Source organism: Kogia breviceps, chromosome 12 (assembly GCF_026419965.1).
Source record: "Kogia breviceps isolate mKogBre1 chromosome 12, mKogBre1 haplotype 1, whole genome shotgun sequence".
In the NCBI taxonomy this organism is placed as follows: domain Eukaryota; kingdom Metazoa; phylum Chordata; class Mammalia; order Artiodactyla; family Physeteridae; genus Kogia; species Kogia breviceps.
The window spans coordinates 95,325,747-95,340,926 of record NC_081321.1 but is presented as its reverse complement, the minus strand read 5'-3'; the positions used below and the strand labels follow the sequence as shown (position 1 = coordinate 95,340,926).

General features: G+C 43.8%; 1 protein-coding gene across 2 annotated transcripts in view; it reads left to right on the top strand.

Moving 5' to 3' along the window:
* MRTFA (myocardin related transcription factor A) overlaps positions 1-15,180 on the top strand; it is a 202,588-nt gene continuing 187,408 nt past the window's right edge. The window contains exon 1 of one of the 2 annotated variants that reach the window (XM_067010255.1): positions 1-296. The gene's annotated coding sequence lies outside the window, so the exon portion shown is untranslated. The remainder of the gene's footprint in view (positions 297-15,180) is intronic. The other variant, XM_067010253.1, reaches the window with a different exon arrangement.

Genomic DNA, 15,180 nt, shown 5'->3' with positions numbered 1-15,180 from the left:
CACTTCTCCAACGGGCGTTGTGGGGGGCGGGAGGCGGGTGCGGTGGGAGGGCCCGCAGCTTCCGTGGCTGAGAGGAGCCGGCTGCTGCTGTGTCTGTGGTGTCCGCGGCGGCGGCGAGAGCGACTGTACCATCCTTCCCACCCTCTCAGCTCCGCTCGCTGTATGCCCTCCGCTCGCGCCGACTTTTCTGCAGCTCTGCGCGTCCCAGCTGGACGCTGAGCCTTGGGAGGAGACGCGCGCGGTGAGAGCCGGAGCGGGGACCGCCGTAGAGCCCGGGCCGGGAGGAGAGCGAGGCGGTGAGTGAGAGTCCGGGCAGGGGACCCCTCCCCCACTGCGGCCCCGCCCCGCCCGGAGCATCCTTTCTCCTGGCTACCCCGCCGCTCGCGCGCCCTCCGAGGGGTCCGGCGGGGCCGGCATCGCGGCCTGGCCCCCTCCTCGCCGCCGCCCCGCTCCTTCAGGCCGGGGTCGCAGAGCCGGGGCGGGCGGCGCGGGGCGCGGCGGTGCACCTGTGCGCCGCCGGGCGGGCCTCGCATGTGGGGAGGCACGGAGGTTCCCGCCCCCGCCGCGTCCCGGGCGTTTCGTGACTGCAGGGACTGGGTGTCTGGTGCTTTCTCCGGGATCTTGTGCAAACCTTCAGAATCCATGTGCAATCAATCCCAGGATTCCCAGGCAAGGGAGTCTCACCTGGACTTGTTGATGCCTGTGTAGCAACCTGAATGCTGCCAGGTGTAAGGGATCTGCCAGATTTGAAACTTTTCCCTCTAACAAAGTGTCTGTCAGGACACCTTGATTACAGCCCCTACCCTGCGGGGAATGCAAGAGCATTGATCCGCTGTAGTTGGTAGGGTTGGAGTTTCTGAGTCAGACTCTCAAACCTGCCAGTTGCTAGCTGTGTAATTTGGGGCCTTAGTTTACTCATCTGAAAATTGGGGATAATAATAGTATCTGTCATCGGGGGTCGTGAGTATTAAATGAAAAACTTCACATAAATTGTTTGACCCAGCGCTTGGCCCTTGTAAAGGCCCAAGAAATGTTTGTTTTTATGATGTTGAAAACCATGATAGACTAGCGTGTGTGTGTAAGTACCAGCCCAACCTGGCTTTGTCAGGATTTTTGTTTTCTCCCTATTATGTAGCATAACTAAAGGGCAGTTTGGTGGCCAGTTAGCTGCTTACCAGCGTATACTTGGCATGAAATGTGTGTAGACAGGAATGTGAAATACGTCACTTAACTGTAGTAATGAAATTACACCCAGCTTCATGTATTTTTACACACTTTAAAATCCATAAGATGTCTGAAATGCCAAGTTGACAGTTTTTGAGCTCTTTTCAAGGTCTTTTCCAGCTGAAGCCAAAGCCTGTAATAGAATCTTTATTTTCAATAAGAAGTTAAATTTATGTGTATTACTTTAGAAGACCCCCCAAAACTCCACGTTTTACTTATGCAGTTTTACTGTTGAAAAGCAGCCACCTCCCAGGGTTGATGTGGTACAGCCAGCTGGCCCACAGCCCTATGACTGCAGGGTGGGGAACCTTTGGCTGAAAGTTACTAAACTAAGTTTTGCCTAGTGTTGTTGGCATTTTTCACAGCGAATCAAAGGGCTTTATGATACTTAGTTTCTTAATGAAATGATTTAGAAAGAAGCAAACCATTACTGCTTTTTCAGAAACACGTGCGTTGGCATTTTTCACAGCGAATCAAAGGGCTTTATGATACTTAGTTTCTTAATGAAATGATTTAGAAAGAAGCAAACCATTACTGCTTTTTCAGAAACACGTGCAAAGAAAAACTGGCTGTAATGTGTAGCATTTGCCTAAGTTCTTTGCCAATAACTGTTAAGAGCCCCTGTTTAAAAAGGCTTCCAAAAGTCACATCCATTAGGTTAAATTTTTTTTTTTTTTTTTTTTTTTTTGCGGTACGCGGGCCTCTCACTGTTGTGGCCTCTCCCGTTGCGGAGCACAGGCTCTGGACGCGCAGGCTCAGCGGCCATGGCTCACGGGCCCAGCCGCTCCGCGGCACGTGGGATCTTCCCAGACCGGGGCACGAACCCGTGTCCCCTGCATCGGCAGGCAGACTCTCAACCACTGCGCCACCAGGGAAGCCCTTGGATAAATTTTTTACTTAGAGTGAAATCATGTGAGATGGAAGACTAATATGTATCCCATAATCCAAAAGTATTTATTGCAGACTTTCCATGTCCTGAGTGCTCTGTCGAGAGCTATGAGGAAGGGATTCAAAAGAAGTACAGAACAGCATCTCGGCCCATAAAGGGCAAAAGCATAAAGTTCAGTCAGCCGGTAGTGATTATGGGTACTGCTTAAGTAATGACTTCATTCATTCATTAATTCAACAAATTTTTGTTTCATGCCTGTAATGTGCCAGGTGTGTTTCTAAAAGCTGAGATTATGAAAATGAGTGTGGTATATGTTCCCTGCTCATGAGGAGCTCACAGTCTAGTGGGAGAGTAAGAAAGTGACAGATAATTGTAACACACTGACATAAACTCCAAGTACAAACCCAGAAATGTATGGGAGAGTCAAGGGAACTTTTCCTTTGGACTTCAAGGAGAAGATGACCTTTGAGCTGAATCTTAACTCATTAGATAAAGGAAAGGAAGATCATTCCAAACAGAAGTAATTGAGCTTGAAAAGATCTCCAGACACCTCTTTGGACCATGGGTACAAGCCCTAGAGAAGGGGAAAGAAACTGACATTTCTTGATGCCCACTATGTTACAGGCATCAAGCTAAGCTTTTTTTTTTTTTTTTTTTTTTTTTTTTTGTGGTACGCGGGCCTCTCACTGTTGTGGCCTCTCCCGTTGCAGAGCACAGGCTCCGGACGCGCAGGCTCAGCGGCCATGTCTCACGGGCCCAGCCGCTCCGTGGCATGTGGGATCTTCCCAGACCGGGGCACGAACCCGCGTCCCCTGCATCAGCAGGCGGACTCTCAACCACTGCGCCACCAGGGAAGCCCAAGCTAAGCTTTTAATGCATTGCTTAATCCTCACAATAACCCTAAGAGGTAGATTTTACCTCCACTTTAGGATATGGAAACTGAGGCTCAGGGTAGTTAAATAATTTGTCTAAGGTTACACATTAGTGACAGAGCCAGGACTTGAATCCCTGACTTTAAAGTGTAGTAAGCTCTTTTTCTTTTAACACTCTGTTTTGTAGAAATACTAAATATACAATGAGGTGAGAAAGTTCCACCCACGTATATCATTTTACTGCTTGTGTTACAGATTGCCTTCTGTGAAATAAATGTTTCATATTTGATTAATTGATTGAGTTTTGGCTGTGTTGGGTCTTCGTTGCTGCACGTGGGCTTTTTCTAGTTGTGGCGAGTGGGGGCCACTCTTTGTTGCCATGCGCAAGCTCTAGGAGCGTGGGCTTCAGTAGGTGTGTGGCACATGGGCTCAGTAGTTGTGGCTCGTGGGCTTAGTTCCTCCGCGGCATGTGGGATCATCCCGGACCAGGGCTTGAACCTGTGTCCTCTGCGTTGAAAGGCGGATTCTTAACCACTGCGCCATCAGGGAAGTCCTAATATTTGATTTAGAGTTGCTAGGGCTTATAAAATAAATAAAGGCTGTTTTTATCAAATGATATTTATTTTACCCTTATAAATGTGATATTTTCTAAAAACTGTGGCCCATGAAAACATTCAGTGAAAATGGAGGACATTGAGATATACAGATCCTATGTGTGGCACTTTACAAAGTAGTTAAACAGGTGTGGACTTTTCTTGAGGCTGCAGCTTAAATATTTATTTAAATGTAAAAGAAAAGCATATGCAGACATATGGCCAATGACACGGGTTCAAGCCCTGGTCCTGGAAGATCCCACATGCTGCAGAGCAACTAAGCCCCTGTGCCACAACTACTGAGCCTGCGCTCTAGAGCCCGTGAGCCACAACTACTGAGCCCACGTGTCACAACTACTGAGCCTGTGTGTCTAGAACCCGTGCTCCACAACAAGAGAAGCCACTGTAATGAGAAAGAAGCCTGCGCACCACAACGAAGAGTAGCCCCCACTCGCCGCAACTAGAGAAAACCCATGCGCAGCAATGAAGACCCAACGCGGCCAAAATATAAATAAATAATAATAAATAGATGATGAAAGGGGTAAAAGTTTTTGAATACTTAATTTTTACACGGGGGAAACTAGAATTTTGAAGTCATATTAATGAAGATGGTTGTATTGTATTTAGAGAGACCACCACGGCAAGGGCATATACTGGACTGTAAGCTCCATAAGGGCAAGGATGTTTGATTCTTCTGTTCCCAGCTTCAAGAGCAGTTTTGGGACATAGCAGATGCTCAGAAGTTTGTTTCAGAAAGTCTTTGAAAGAGAAAAGGGAGGACATTGATAGAGTACAGATGAAGTGCTTGAGGCAAAGGGAATAGTTTATAAATGGATACATTTTGGAAGAAAAGGAACAGTGGACAAAGGGAATAGTCTGCTGACACAATTCAACAAATATAGGCACTGTTTATTTCTAAGGCTTAATGGAGTTTTGAGAATCAAAGAAAGTCTCTACTCTGAAGGAGCTTACAGTTTTAGAGAGCAGGTATCTGCTATTAGCTATCTACTGCTGTCTATTGCCACGTAATAATTACCCCAAAAGATAGTGTTTAACATGGCAATAAACATTTATTACCTCTCACAGGTTCTGTGATTCAAGAGTTCAGGAGCGGTTTGGCTGAGTGGTTTTAGGCTCAGGGTCTCTTTAGAGATTGCAGTAATATGTCAGCTGGGATTGCTGTCGTCCAAAGGCTTGACTGAGGCTGGCAGATCCTCTTCCAAGGAGGCTAATCATACGGTTGGCAAGTTGGTACCGGCTGTTGGGGGAAGTCTCAGTTTCTCTCCATGTGGGCCCCTCCATAGAGCTACTTGCTTGCCCTCATGGCATGGCTGCTGGCTTCCCTCTGAGCAAGTAATTCAAGAGACCAAGCTACGCTGTCTTTTATGACTTAGCTTCAGAAATTACATACCATCCTTTCTCCAGCATTCTGTAGGTCACACATTGCAGGAAAGGACTACACAAGGATGTGGCTACTAGGAGGTGAGGAGCACTGGGGGCCAAGCTGGAGGCTGGCTACGACAGTGGGAGGCGTAGAAAAAGCTAAGTGCTGAAAGAAAGCACAACGTGCTGGGGGAGGGGAGGGAAGGACTCAGAGGAGGGAAAGATTACTTTTGGGATGATAAGGGAATTGGGAAAGATTTCATTCTTTTAACAGATATTCACAGATATTTATTGTGTGCTTAATGTGTGCCTTCCACATGGTAGGGTAATTTGTGGAAATGGACACTGAATTAGGGCCACATGGTTTTTTTTTTTTTTTTTTTGCGGTACGCCGGCCTCTCACTGTTGTGGCCTCTCCCGTTGCGGAGCACAGGCTCCGGACGCGCAGGCTCAGCGGCCATGGCCCACTGGCTCACGGGCCCAGCCTTCGCTGCATGTGGGATCCTCCCGGACCCGGGCATGAACCCGCATCCCCTGCATCGGCAGGTGGACTCCCAACCACTGCGTCACCAGGGAAGCCCGACATGAAATGTTTTAAGTAGTCTAGGCCAGCATTGACACTAAGGACAAATGTTTGATCTTTATGTGTAAGGTGAAGGTGGAGTCATTTTTCTGATGTTGAAGAGAACAGTAACTTATCAGGGTGATAGACAAGCAGTTACAGAGTGTAAGTAGTTAAGAGAATGAATACTAGGGTCAGACTGTCTGGGTTTGAATCCTGGCTCCACTACTTGCTAGCTCTGTGACCTTGGGTGTGTGACTGTGATACTTTTGCTACTTTATCTTCTCAGTGACTCACTAACTGTAAAGTGGGGATAATAATGGTGCCTGCTTTATATTGCTGCTATGAGGATTTAAAAAGTTAAAAATATGCCAAGTTCTTGGAACAGCTTTACATGCATCATCATCATCATCATCATCATCATCATCATTATTTTTGGCAGTAGTGTAGAGCTGACATGGATGAGTGAGGTTGGAGGGAGAGATGAATGAATGTAAAATGATGTGAGTAATGAGAAGGAGGCGTTTAAATGTCAATCATTGCTGCTTCAGCATCAGTTTTTCCAGTTCAGATATCTACATCCAGATAAATTTTATTTCTCCAATTAGAGTGAAGCAGTGGTTTTATTAGTTGAACTCCACAGTTAAAACAAGACCTCAGAAGGTGCACAGTTTCCTGTTAAGGGTATCTCATACCCAATCTTATTGTCCCTGTAAATTCCTAGGCTCTCTATCTGCAGAATGGGTTTAGCCAGAAGCAGTCCTTAAAGTCGCATATGCTTCAGAAGAGCTTAGACGTGGAACTAGGCTCCATAGCAAAAATACCTAGAATGAGAACTTTTGTGACTGAGTCACAAGAGAATCTGCAGAATTCTTAAAAACATTAACTATATCACTTCTATGGAGGGGAAAGATAATTGAACTCCATGTCACTGCAGGTGTTGAAGAAGAAATTGGGTGAACTGCCAGGGTGTCTTGGGTGGAGCTAATTGGTTAAGTTGCCTTCAGCTCTGTGGTTTCAGTGACTCAAGTCCAGTTCTCATTGTTTAGTTGAATGGAGGCACTGAGAAATGGTTTGAGGTTCCACAACAATCTAGTGGTTGAACCTGGACTACTTCCTCACCCTTTGTTTAAGACCAGCTCACATAGCAGTAATAAAAGGTCTGCAGAATCCTAGGAAGACTGAGTGTTGTGAAAATTTCTTTTTTTTTTAAAGTTTAAAAAAAAATTATTTTTTTTGGCCGTGTTGTGTCTTTGTTGGTGTGCGCGGGCTTTCTGTAGTTGCAGTGAGTGGGAGCTACTCTGTTGCATTGCGCAGGCTTCTCATTGCGGTGGCTTCTCATTGCGGTGGCTTCTCTTGTTGCAGAGCGCGGGCTCTAGGCGCATGGGCTTCAGTAGTTGTGGCACGAGGGCTCAGTAGTTGTGGCTCGTGGGCTCTAGAGCGCAGGCTCAGTAGCTGTGGCACACAGGCTTAGTTGCTTCGTGGCATGTGGGATCTTCCCGGACCAGGGCTCAAACCTGTGTCCCCTGCATTGGCAGGCAGATTCTTAACCAGTGCACCACCAGGGAAGTCCCGAAAATTTCTTTTTCTTTTCTTCGGATACCATATTTTTACTTTTGTGGTATGTCTGGCTCATTTGCTTCTTCACTCACTCTTGCTAATGTGCATTTAGAAATCATTTCCTGTATAAATGAGTGCCAGTAACGAGTAATTTGGGTAGTTCATTTGGAAATCCGGAGTGTATCCGCGATGTTACTGAATTTGAAGATAGGTGGCTGTTTTCAGGTTTTTGACCTCTGAAATTGTGGAAATAATGGGTCAGTTTGGTTTGCTGAAAAGTCTTTGTTTTGGTATCAAAATTTAAAGTATCATGGGTATAATTTGAAAAAAAAATTCTGAACTTCCTAGTATGAGAGAGTAATATAATTAGTGAGGTAACATGTCAAGTTGTAAGGGCGTGAGCAGAGCTAGGTACTGACAGTTATCAGCTGTGTAGCCTTAGACTCACTGCTTAACCTTATGTGACTTGATTTCCTCATCTGTAAAGTGGAATTAAAAATTCTTACAAAAAAAAAAAAAAAATCTTACAACATGAGGTTGTTATTAGGAGTATGGAGAAATGTAAAAGGGAGTAACAGTGACATATGCTTTTTTAGTCATTGTGTTATCTCATTAATGCTCACACCAGCTCTGTGAAATAAGTAATAATAGCACCATTTTGCAGATGAGGTTAGAGAAGCTTGGAGAGATGAATTAATTTAGGAGGATCGCAGTCAGGATTTGAACCAGGTCTCTCTGTGAATTAAAAGATGGTGACTCCCTACCATAATATGTTTGAAGTGCCTAACTTTGCCTCCAGTAAATGCTTGTTCCTGTTTACTTTCTTTTGCATAGCTAGTGAAAATGTCAATACAGTGGGAGTTTTTTATGGTAGTGATCAAGGTGTTATAGCTCTCAAAATATTCTTTGTAATATTCCTTATATGGGGACTTCCCTGGTCACACAGTGGTTGAGGGTCCGCCTGCCAATGCAAGGGACGCGGGTTTGAGCCCTGGTCTGGGAAGATCCCACACGCCGCGGAGCAGTGAAGCCCTTGCACCACAACTACTGAGCCTGCGCTCTAGAGCCCGCGAGCCACAGCTACTGAGCCCATGCGCCACAGCTACTGAGCCCACGTGCCTAGAGCCCGTGCTCTGCAACAAGAGAAGCCACCACAATGAGAAGCCCGTGCACCGCAACAAAAGAGTAGCCCCCGCTGGACGCAACTAGAGAAAGCCTGCACAGCAACGAAGACCCAACACAGCCAAAAATACATAAATAAATTTATTTTTAATAAAAAGATTAAAAATAATTCCTTATATGTATCTTGCTGCCATTCCTGAAATGGAAAGCTGTAATCGTGACTTCACATTTTAAGTTGCATGTTAAAATGCTTACTAAATAAGGGCATACCAGAATATCCAAATTAAAATTTTTTGTCAGTGTTTCAGTATCTTTGTAACTGTAAATGGTGTAAGTTATGCCAGAGTCTCTTAATGGTGGTTAATTTGTACATATTTTCACTACCACAAAATTTACAGGAACTTGGAAATCTGTCTTTTCCTCATACTTTAGGACACGCCATGTTGCATTTTGGTATTAAGAGTTGTGTTATCGTGGTTGAAACTGGCTTTATTGTTGATTTTATATCTTGTTATATGATGTATATCTTTAAAGTCTTTTAAAATTTGCCACATATATGTCTTGGCTTTTTTTTTTAAAAGGTAGAGATGGGGAAACAATTTCGAAATGAAAAGTTAGGATCATTTTCTTTCTTTCTTTCTTTTTTTTTTTTTTTTTTTGTGGTATGCGGGCCTCTCTGTTGTGGCCTCTCCCGTTGTGGAGCACAGGCTCCGGATGCGCAGGCTCAGCGGCCACGGCTCACGGGCCCAGCTGCTCCGCGGCACGTGGGATCTTCCCAGCCCAGAGCACGAACCCGTGTGCCCTGCAGCGGCAGGCGGGGACTCTCAACCACTGCGCCACCAGGGAAGCCCTTTCTTATTCTTGATACATGTTATAATCACTTTCTATGAACAATCACTTGAACTAAAGCTACCGTTCAGGAGCTGTACATTCTTTAATTCTAACATTCCAGGTTAATGCCCTGAGGTCATGACAGTGAAGGCAAAGATTTCATGGTATTTTAAATTCTTTTTTTAAAAAAATTATTTATTTATTTGGTTTTGCTGGATCTTAGTTGCAACATGTGTACTCCTAGTTGCGGCATGCATGTGGGATCTAGTTCTCTGACCAGGTATCGAACTCGGGCCCCCTGCATTGGGAGTGCGGAGTCTTAACCACTGTGCCTCCAGGGAAGTCCCTTAAATTCTATTTTATAGAGTCAGTGATCATTTCACATTATCTTGCTGCTATTTCCTTTCTGTTCAGATTTTTTTTTTTTCTGGGGTTGGGGTATGTGGTCCTGGAATGGGAATAATAGGCAACCAAGAATATAATGAGATCATAGGCTAGTGATTTGAAATTAAATACATTTAAATATTTCCTTTACTTAGTAGAAGTTCATAGGATGGTATGATTCATTTGTGTGATATCTGTCATGACTCTTTGGGTACCTCGTGTCAAACAATTATTTATTTAATCATTTTCCTAAATCAGTCACTGCAGCATAATTGCCCCCCCACTTTTGGCTTTTACCTGTAAGCTGATTCTGAAGGTGAACCTAGCAGAAACATTATGTGTGAAAACTGGACATGACTTGTACAATTTGGATAAGTTATTCATAACATTTTACTTTCAACATGTTTAATAACCTTTTGGGTGCCTAAATAAAACTGAGTTAATTATAGTGTAACCTTTTGTTCTATTTGGAGAGTGTTAAGGGATTTTTGAATACGCTCCAAAATTCACCTTCATCAAGTGAGCTTAGAAAACTGTTTCTAGCACAGGAATTCTCAAGACTTTACCTGCATGATTGTTTCTACTTCTTCTGGCCACTCTTTTTGTTTTACTTTTAAAAAGGAGAGTAGATTTTCCCTGCTCTTTGGAGATAGTAGTGATGAGTTTTAGAGTTGAACACACCTGTTTTCAATCGTGGCTCTACTGCTCATTGGCTCTGTGATCTTGGGTGAGGGAATTAATCTTTCTGAATCTCTGCTTCCTCATAGGATAGATGTGGGGGGTAAATAAAGTTACATGTAAAGCATTTAGCACATAATGGATGTTTAATTCTTGTTAACTTTCATAGCACCCAGAATTTTTCTTTTGTAGCACTAGCCACAATTGCAGCTAAATAATTACGTAATTATTTTATGTTTTTCTTCTCATAAGCTTCACGAGGCTAAGGCCCAGGTCTCTCTATTCCCGGCTGTATTCCCAGCATGCAGCATAGTGCTTGGCATGGCATATAATAGATGCTCAATAATACTTGAATGAATGAAAGTGACTCATCTCCTCTTCTTAACCTGTCCTCCCTTGCCTTAAAGGACAGTGTCCTGAACTTATTTCCTTTGGCCCATTTGGGACTGGTTATTCGAAGTTTTGTCTATTAAAGATGGCAGCTGGGTAAAGGGGAGGGCAATGTACAGATGAATAACCAGAAAGAGTAGAGCAATATTCAAAGTAAATTATACATACTCTGGACTTTCTAACCCTCTCTAATCTGGTGTCCAGCCCCAAATTCTACCAGTACGTTTTTCAGTGAGGCCACTACTGACTTACATGTTGCTGAGCCATTGGGTTGTCTCTAGCTTAGTAAAGTGGTAACGATTCTGGTTTCTCAGGTAAGAACCTTGGAGTCGTCATCTCTTTCTTTCCCACTTCATATCCACTCCGTTGGCAAATCCTGTTAGCTTCTTCCATATGCATAATCTGATCACTTCTCATCACCTCCACCATAATCGCCCTTGTCTAAGCCATCTGTATTAGTGTCCTGTGCCTGCTGTAACACATTACCAGAAAATTGGTGGCTTGAAACACTGAATATTTATTCTCTTACAGTCCTGAAGGTCAGATGTCTGAAACCAGTTTCACTGGGCTGATATCAAGGTATCAGCAGCAGAGCTGCAGCCCTTCCAGAGGCCTTAGGGGAGAGTCTGTTCCTTGCCTCTTCTAGCTTCTGGTGACTGCTGGCATTCCTTGTCTTGAGGCAGTGTCTTTTCAATCTTCAAGTCTAGCATCGTCAAATTTCTCTCTGCACATCTTCTCCTCTGTGTTTGTCACATCTCTCTCTGCCTCTTTTATAAAGACGTGATTGCGTTTAAGGTTGACCCAGATAATCCAGGATAGTTGTCCCATCTCAAGATCCTTAGCTTAATCACATCTACAAAGATAACCCCCCTTTTTTGGACATATAAAGTAATATTCACAGGTTCCAGGGATTAGGGTATGGAGGATGTGGATATCTTTTAGGGTGCTATTTTTCAGTCTACCACACTCTGTCCTTTGGACCCCAAAGATTCACATCTGTCCCACATGCAAAATACATTCATTGCATTCTAACATTCCCGAGTCTCAACCAGTTGCAGCATCAGCTCAAGTCAAAGATCTCATCTAAATATCATCAGCTCAAAAGTCCAGAATCTCATCATATAAATCATTACGTCAGGTATAGGTGAGACTTCCTGGTATGATCCATCTTGGGACAAGATTTCTTTCTATCTGTGGACCTGGGAAACTAGAAAACAAGTTATGTGTTCCCAAAATACAGTGGTGGAACAGGCAAAATATGACTGTCATAGACATTCCAATTCCAAAAACGAGAAAATGCAAGGAGTAAGTGTGTCACCGGTCCCAGGCAATTTCAGAATTCAGCAGGGAAAATATCTTAGGTTGCAAAGCCTGGAAGTAATCATCTGTGGCTAGAGACTCTGCCCTCTGGGCCTGTGGCTCTGGCTTCTATGCCCAAGGCTCAGTTCTTGGAGTTATTCCTACTTTTTCTTGAAGGGTAGCACATGTTTTCAGCTGAGTAGTTTTATTAGTAGTTAAATTGCCTGTAGAATTTTGGTAGTCTGACAGTCTTGCTTTGTTCAATTTGTGTCCCTTTCAGGCCAAGCTGGCAGTGTTTCTGCTGATAAAACATTCTCAGAAGCCTTTTGGGTCTCCTTTGTATGTCTCAGGGATTCTTGTCGTTAGACAAGAGGGTCCTCCAATCTCATGTCTCTTCCTAGCTTCTGCTTAGATGGTTGGTTGAGGGGGTCCCTGAGTTACATGTGCAATCTTTCAGCACAAGTCAAAGGTTGTCCAACCACACTCTTGGCTTTCTCTCCACAACAGTGCTTTCTTAGTATATCTCCTAATTTTAGCTTTTTCTGTGATCTAGATAAGCTGAGAATTTCCCAAATCATCATGTCCTGGTTTCATTTTTTTTTTTTTTTTTTCTTGCGGTACGCGGGCCTCTCACTGTTGTGGCCTCTTCCATTGCGGAACACAGGCTCCGGACCCGCAGGCTCAGCGGCCATGGCTCACGGGCCCAGCCCCCCCACGGCATGTGGGATCCTCCCGGACTGGGGCACAAACCCGTGTCCCCTGCATCGGCAGGTGGATGCTCAACCACTGCGCCACCAGGGAAGCCCTCCTGGTTTCTTTTGTTTAACATTTTGCCCATCAATTTACCTTTCTGGTTGCATTTTACTGTAAGCAACAAGAAGAAACCAGGCTGCACCTTCAACTTGTTGCTTGAAAATCTCGTTAGCTAAATATCCCAGTTCATCACTTATCCAAGCTAAGTATCCAAGTTCTGCTTTTCACACAACTGTAAGACAAAATTCAGGTAAGTTTTTTTTTTCTTGCCTCTATCTAAAAAGGATCGTTTTTCCTCCAGTTCCCAATAATGTTCCTCATTTCCTTCTGTGCCCTCACCAGAAGCACCTTTAATGTTCATATTTTACCAGCCTTCTGTTTATGATGACATATGTATTCTCTAAAACAATATAGGCTTTATCTATTGTGCTTCTCACTTTCTTCTGAGCTCTTACTCGGAGTGCTTTCAGTGTCCATGTTTCTACCAACAATCTGTTTTAAGGCAATCTAGGCTCTTTAAATTATGCTTCTCAAAATTCTTCCAGCATCTACGCATTATCCAATTTCAAAGCCATTTCCATATTTTTAAGAATTTGTTACAGCAGCACCCCACTTCAAGATACCAGAATCTGTATCAGTCAGGGTTCATCCAGAGAAACAGAACCAGCAGGAGATTAAGGGGTTTATTATCAGGTTGTAGGGGCTGGCTAGGCGACTGGGACATTCATAGGCTAGGCTGTCAAGAAGGACAGATTGGACCTCTCAGTAGGAGCTGACGTTGGTATCCACAGGTGAAATTTCTTCTGAGAAACCTCAGTTCTGCTCTTAAGGACTTTTAACTGATTGATTCAGGCCCACCTGGATCATCTAGAATAATCTACTTTACTTAAAGTCAACTGATTATGAATGTTAATCACGTCTACAAAATACCTTCACAGCAACACTTAGATTAGTGTTTGAATAACTGGGGACCTTAGCCTAACCAAGGAGACACAACTGACTGTCACACTATTATTATTCTCTTGCCTGGATTATTGCAGTAGCTTCCTTTGAACTGGACACCCTTCTTCTGCCCTTGATTTCTTTCTTTTTTTTTTTTTGCGGTACGTGGGCCTCTCACTGTTGTGGTCTCTCCTGTTGTGGAGCACAGGCTCAGCGGCCATGGCTCACGAGCCCAGCCGCTCCGCGGCATGTGGGATCCTCCCGGACCAGGGCACGAACCTGTGTCCCCTGCATCGGCAGGCGAACTCTCAACCACTGCGCCACCAGGGAAGCCCTGCCCTTGATTTCTTATGATCTGCTCTCCACGTAGATTATAGAGCTTATGATTTGTTCTCCAGAGTCAATTCCATGGTCTTCCACTCTCCTCCTTGCTTACTGTACCGCAACCTCACTGGATTCCTTGCTGTTACTGGGTTGTGCCGGGTTTTTGTGTTTGCTGTTCCCTCTGTCTCAAATACTCTATCCCTGGATCTTCACATGGTTTACTTCCTCACTTTTTTCAGATCTTTGCTCAGATGTTACATTATTAGACTATCATATATAAAAAAGCCACTTTACTCCCCAATCCCAGACATTCCCTATTTCCCTTATCCTGCTTCACTTTCTCCACAGAATTAATCACCCCTTGACATGTATTTATTTGCTGTCTGTCTCCTCCCACTAGATGATAGTCTCTGCAAGAGCAGGTACTTTGTTTTGTTTATTGTTGTGTCCTCAGCACCATCAATACTTGGCATGTGGTAGGTGCTTAATAAATATTTTTTGAATGAATTACTGAATGAAGGAATGGATATTTTCATTCGTGTTTTTCCTCCCAAGTGGTATTTAACATAGTTGATCACTTTATTTCTTGAACTATTTTATATTCTTGGTATGACATGATTCTCCTAGTTTTTCATCCAATACCTCATCCCTTCCTTCTACCTCTCCTGCCATTCTTTCTCAGTCTCTTTTGCTGGCTGTTTTTCATCCTGGCCTGAGCGTGGAATTTTCTCAGGACTCTGGCTCAAACCCTCTTATTGTCTCTCTCTGTAGGAGATCCCATCTAATCCCATAGCTTTAACCACCAATTATATGCCAATGATTCCCAAATATGTATCTCTGTCTTTTCAGTGATTCTCAAATGTGTATCTCTATCTTTTTTGAACACAAATCGCTTTGCCACCTCTACTTGGATGTCTCACAGACACCTCAAATTTACATTTCAGACTGAACTTTTAACCTTCATTTCCTCTTGTCAGAGTTGTTCCTGCTCCAGTGTCCCCCATTTCTGTAAATGGCACTCCTGTCCACCTAGTTACATAAGCCAGAAATCGGAAGGGTCATCTTTGACATTTCCTTCTGTCCTCACATCCATTCCATCATCAGTTTCTATTAATAATCACTCCATAAATATTATCTCATTTGTCAACTTCTCATTTCTTCTACTAAAGCCACTCCAGCTAGTCCAAGCCATGCTCTTTCCAGGGCCACTTCAATAAATTCTTAGCTAATTTTCCTGCTTCCAGCCTTCCCCCTGACTCTTTCTTCACAGTGAAGCCAGAGTTTCAAATGCAAATTTAATCATATCACTGTTCCTGTTTCCCTAAGCCTTTCACTGTATGTAGGCTCCAAGCAGTTAACTTACATGAATGGAAT